Raw genomic sequence first — 6,287 nt, 5'->3', positions numbered from 1 at the left:
TATAGTTTCACAAAACTGAAGTCAAACCATTCTGTTTTTGCTTCAAATTTTTAAATTATACAATCTAATTTAGATTAAAAACTGCTCATGTTGCATGTATGCAGCATCTTTGTTTGGATCATGATTAAAATGCAGTGGTTGCCTCTAATTTTAAAAGGAAAGAGCACAGACAAAGCCTTAGTTTGTTTATATGAAGAGATTTCTTTTATTTGTGTTACTTATTTATTTGATTTGGGGCTTGTTTTAAATTTTCAATATAGTTTTGTTATTTACATTTACATTATATTTACATTTTGTCATTTAGCAGATGTTTTTGTCCAAAGCGACTTACAAATGAGGACAATAGAAGCAATCAAAACCAACAAAAGAGCAGTAATATGCAAGTGCTATATTAATATATTATTATAGTGTTATATTATATACAAAGAAACGTGCAGCATTTTGTCCAAGCAATAATAAAGGACACATTTAATTTATAATTTGTCTTAAATCTCATTTTGTTAAAAAAAATAATAATAATCGAGAATCGAATCGAATCGTGACAGCAAAATCGTGAATCGAATCGAATCGTGAAAGCAAAATCGTGAATCGAATCGAATCGTGAACGCAAAATCGTTACATCCCTACTACTTAGTTTCCTATTTCATTGTATTTTTACTGTGCACAGGTAAACTTTCTACCCAGTCATCTGGACAGATTTGTTTGCAAACAAACAATTCAGATGTTGCAGCAAGATACAGAAACTAATTACAGAAAGCATTTATAATATGAAAATTCCACATCTTTAGGTCAATAAACATCCATGATATTCATGTGACTTTTACATATAGAGCACAGATTTGAACATAACCAGAAAAATTCACATTCAGTATATTTCCATGCCTTCTTAATCAGGTCAAGATTTCTGTAATTTTTATGACTTTACCACCCTTGAAAGTCACAATATTCAAATTTACTGATATTTCAAGATCATGAGAATCCTGCCTAAATTAAATAGTCAACTTAAATGCACAGAGGAAATCAATAGAAAACCATCTGAAATTGTTGACAATGACATATTTACTGTAGCTAAAGCTATTTTTCAAAAACCTAGTCTTCTAAGTTGGCAGTGGGTGCCGTTACCTACAGCAGCTGTTGAAGCTCTGTTATAGCTTGTTCATAAAGGTATTGAATAGTTCGAGAATGTGACAAGATTTGATTTGATTTAAGCTTCCTTAACATATTTAATACGCTGTCAGAAGCCTTTTGTTGTCTACTGTCAAAAGATGAGCTTCTAACCAGCTCTACTGGCTCCACTATGTGCTTACTCTCTCACCTTTATGTGATTAACACATGACCTGGTGATGTAGACTGAACAAGACAGCACTGTAAGGAGGACATGGGGTGAGGCTACTCTCTGATGGCTTATTCACAGACCATTCACTAGCCATCTGATGAACACTGGTTTTCTCAAGTTCCAAGCCTTTGGCTGGTGATCTGTTGGCTGCAGTATAGCTGGAGCCCTGGCTGCCAAACAACAAGGAAACATAGACATGAGAAAGGTGGCATTCAACACTGACACCAATGATCAATCATGAATACAATGAAGAGACAAGGATAAACAAAGTGTCAAAAAGGAGCCTTTTCTGATTGGCAACAGAGTGATTTATCGCAGTATCTTGAGGTCCGATTCATCAGACAGCAATTTACTCCAACACTGCACACGGTGAATTTCAGTCCAGGGCAGTAACAGCTGTCAAGCGTGCAAACACACACATGCAGGACGCATTCTTCCTTTCAATCATCTAGATGGCTTTGAGAAAACTTGATATTAACTTGATAAGCCATATTAAACATGCAATGCTACAGAGTATTTTTTTCAGCAATTTGGTCAGCGAGAGTGAAATAATATTGCTGTTTCATATTCAGTATGATATGATGCAACAGCCAAAGTCTGACACATATGCACATAGACTAGTAATTTAAGATAAAAACACCCAGCATGGATATTTTTTTTTAATATTTAATACTTAATTTAATATTTAATACTTAAAATATTTAATGTGTCAGACATACAGCAAGATTTGAAATTTCAAATCAATGTTGAAGTGAAATTTCACCCTATGCTGAAGTGGCATTTTGAATGTACACTGAGGTAATTTTAATGAATCACTCAAAAAGTCTGAACCAGTCTGACCAAATTATGTCTGTCTCAAAATGAAGCAAATGTTGTGTAGTTTAGGTTTTGTGGCGCTTCTGAATCAGCTACTGTTTTTTTGTTATTAGTTTAAGTATTTGCTATTGACTGTTCAAATGCGGAGTTTTGCGCATCCTGTGTGTGTGTGCGCGTGCGTGTGCGTGCGCGCGCGCGTGTGTGTGAGAGAGAGTGACAGAGAAAGAGATCACAGTGGAGTCAGCTGTCTTAACCGTGGTTTGTGTACTGCACACATACCAGCTTCATCACTGTGTCTGTCACACGACTTTGTTCCCCTTTCGGGCTCTGTCTTTACATTTATTTTGAAAGATGAAGCTCGCGATTATGGTAAGGGGCGTTACATTTCTGACGAGTGCTTGCGGTGTTCGGCCAATCACAATGCACTGGGTCAGCTGGCCAATCAGAGCAGACTGCGCTTGTCGGAAGGAGGGACTTTGTAGAAAACGAAGCGTTTGAGAGAGGCGGGGCATAGAGGACCTACAATAATGTACAGTATTTGAAAAATAATGTGTTTTTTTAACATTAAAGCATGTCAACATATTCTGTTACACCAAATAATGATCTTTAAAAAAGCATCATATGACCCCTTTAAGACATCATAAAATAAATACAGATAATTTATGTACTAAAAATGTTTAAATACATAGTGCATTTTATGCATAAACAGCATAAATAAATGTTCTTTTGCTGTTCCTTTTGAACTTTCTACACTAAAAAAAAAAAATCAATTAGGGAGCCATTGGCTCCTGTAAGAAACAAAATTAGCCCCCAAATTAGTGCCACAGAATAAATGTGTTTTATATGTATTTTTGAACACTTTAACGTTTCAGTCATACTGTCATGCATTTATCAGCATTTTAATCCATCTTGTAGATGTCCTGGCAACTAAGGTTCACTTAAAGTGGGAATTAAACGTCTTTTCAAACTTGAGAACTATATAGTCACAAATAATTGTTTATTACACAGAATCTGTGCCAATATCACGGACCATAACTATGTCAGCATCACTTGGCCCTTGAGTGTAGTTTGGGCTCCTCCTCAATGCATCCTATAAATGTTGTCATAAGTCTTGCACACATCCAGTCTGCTTTTCTTCATTAGTAACATGCAAGTATATAGGAGGTGTTGAATTTTATCTTTAGCTCCTTGCATTCTTTGTCTGCTGCTCTTGTGTGTGTTTGTCTGGTTGTTAACTCGGTCTCTAAACTGCTGCACGCTTCTAATTTACGACCGTCAAGCACTATTGGATATCCGCAACTCTGTTGTGGACACTTTCACAAACTCTTATTCTCTGGATGCGGACTGCTCCTCTGAGAAAACGCAGGAGTCGTTCCGAACGGTCATCCCGGATTGTATCCACCGGTGCCCCCTCAACATCCCGCGGAGAAAGCGAAGGAGGAAACGAGGCAACCGCGGAGGATACATTGTAAGACTGAAGGCTCATCTGTGGGCTCGCTTTCTCTCGGACCCCTCCCACAAGTCGTTTTATGATGGCTCTATTACCCGGCGCCCGCTGGATCTGGCCTACCGGTGGCTTCGTCCTGTTCTCCCCCGGCACCTGAGTCCTGTTTCTCATGCTGGTCTTCGCCGAATCGGCCGCGGCTCCCGGCGACAAGGAGTAACTCACGGTAATCTCCGCCCACTGAGAAGAACGTCCTCATCTCCTGTTACTATTCCCTCACCGAAGATGGCATTAATAAATGCCCGTTCCTTGGTGAACAAGACCTTTTTACTAAATGACTTCTACTCATCTCATAACTTGGATTTTATGTTTATCACGGAATCCTGGATAAAGGTTGGTGATCTAACTCCTTTCTCAGATCTGGTTCCTGCTGACTGTACATTTTTTAACTCTCCTCGTCTGAGTGGACGCGGGGGTGGGATAGTAACAATTTTAAATAACTCTCTCTCTGCACGCTGTCGGTTGGTCCCTGTAACGGCCTTTTCCAGTTTTGAAGCTCAGCTTCTTCAATTAGACTGGAATGGTCCGGTTTGTTTAGGGGTGATTTACCGTCCTCCTCACTCTACTAAGGATTTTATACAGCAATTCACTGAACTTATCGGCAATATTGTCACTAATTATGATCGCTTTCTACTGGTGGGCGATTTTAATATCCATGTCTGCTGCACGTCAAACCCCCTATCGCATGATTTTCTTAATCTTATTGATGCTTTTAATCTATCCCAGTGGATCAAAGACTCTACTCATATCCAGGGCCATACATTGGATCTTGTTCTCTCCTATGGGTTTGATGTGACTGATATTGTGCTCTCAGATTTTATGCTCTCTGACCATAAGCCTATATTATTTTCACTGACTCTTCCGGATCTCTGTCATTTTTCTGTTACACCTGTAACTCTGTCTCGGTACTACTCTCCACAGTTTAGCTCAAATTTCAACTTGTGCTTTGCTGAATTTTGCTCAGAGTTGCACTTGGATCAACCATTATCTGACTTGGATGCTGATCAACATCTTAGCCTTTTAAATTCTGCCTGGCTCAAGGTTGCAAATGCGACTGCCCCCCTTAAGCCTCATAAACACAAACCAAAATCGGATCTGTGGCAAAACTCTCATACCCGTCTTCTAAGACAAAACTGTAGAAAGGCAGAACGCAAATGGAAGAAGGACAGGCTACATATCTCTCTTCAAATGTTTAAAGACTCACTTACATCTTACCAAACTGCTGTTAAGTCTGCTAAAGCTGCATATTTTTCTAATCTAATTGAAATTAATCACTCTAAACCTAAGGTTTTGTTCTCAATTATTCAATCTGTTGCAAATCCTTCTACTAACTCCTTGCCTGATGCCTCTGATGTTCTCTGTGAAAGCTTCTTGAGATATTTCAGTGACAAAATTACTAACTTAAGACTTAGTGTCTGCCCCACTTTAACTGTCTCTCCAACCCTGTCATCTGCCTCTGCCTTTTGGGATGCTTTCAAACCTATCAATTTCCAGGCATTGAAGGAGGTGATTGACAAGCTCAAACCCTCATTTTGTTCTAACGATATTATTCACCCGAGATTCTTAAAATTAATCATTGATTCAATTGGACCTGGTTTGGTGTCTCTTATCAATAAGTGTCTCCAAACTGGCGCTGTCCCTGCCAGTCTTAAAGTGGCTACAGTCACTCCCCTACTCAAGAAGCCTTCACTTGACTCTTCTGTTCTAAAAAATTTTAGGCCAATTTCTGTCTTACCTTTCATTTCTAAGGTATTGGAGAAAATTGTGCTGGATCAACTTCAACATTTTTTGACTAGTAATTGTATTTATGAGGTTTTTCAATCTGGTTTTAAATCTGCTCACAGCACTGAGTCTGCCCTCTTGAGAGTGTTAAACGATATTTATCTCTCCACTGATTCTGGAGACTCTGTGGTTCTTATTCTTTTAGATTTATCGGCCGCTTTTGATACAGTTGACCACTCCACACTATTATCCAGACTAGAGTCCTGGGTGGGTCTAAAAGCTACCGTTCTTAATTGGTTTCAGTCATACCTGTCTGACAGAAAGTTTTTAGTGAAGCTGGGTAATTTTACCTCTTCCAATGCACCTCTGACCTGTGGCCTACCGCAAGGCTCTATATTAGCTCCTTCTCTATTTTCTCTCTACATGCTACCTCTGGGCTCTATTCTAAGGAAACATGGTGTCTCTTTTAATTTCTATGCATATGACACTCAAATCTATCTACCAATCAAAAGAAACAATTCCGCAGCGATTACCTCTCTTCAGCAATGCTTAGAGGAGGTTAAATTATGGCTCGCCCAAAATTTTCTCTCCCTAAATGAAGACAAGACCGAAGTAATTGTTTTTGGTTCTAATGAGAATTCTCAGTATATACGCCCTGATTTGGACAGTTTATCTGTTTTTAGATCTTCACAGGTGCGGAACCTAGGTGTTCTTGTCGACCAGCATTTAAAATTTGATAAACATATCTCCTCCGTTATCGGATCCAGTTTTTATCAACTTCGTCTACTGTCTAAAATCAGAGACTTTCTCACTCCAAAAACTCTAGAAATGGCTGTTCATGCGTTTGTTACATCTCGACTAGATTACTGCAATTCCTTATATTGCGGTATATCTAAATCTCAAATTGCG

The 6,287-nt window shown here is 38.7% G+C and overlaps 1 protein-coding gene across 1 annotated transcript in view; it reads right to left on the bottom strand.

The window, feature by feature from the left end:
- Positions 1 to 6,287, bottom strand: part of LOC107663214 (teneurin-1-like) — a 223,480-nt gene that overhangs the window by 166,741 nt on the left and 50,452 nt on the right.

The sequence above is a fragment of the Sinocyclocheilus anshuiensis genome, unplaced genomic scaffold (genome assembly GCF_001515605.1).
Source record: "Sinocyclocheilus anshuiensis isolate Anshui unplaced genomic scaffold, SAMN03320099.WGS_v1.1 scaffold1301, whole genome shotgun sequence".
Taxonomy (NCBI): Eukaryota; Metazoa; Chordata; class Actinopteri; order Cypriniformes; family Cyprinidae; genus Sinocyclocheilus; species Sinocyclocheilus anshuiensis.
This window is presented reverse-complemented; position numbering and strand designations above follow the sequence as displayed.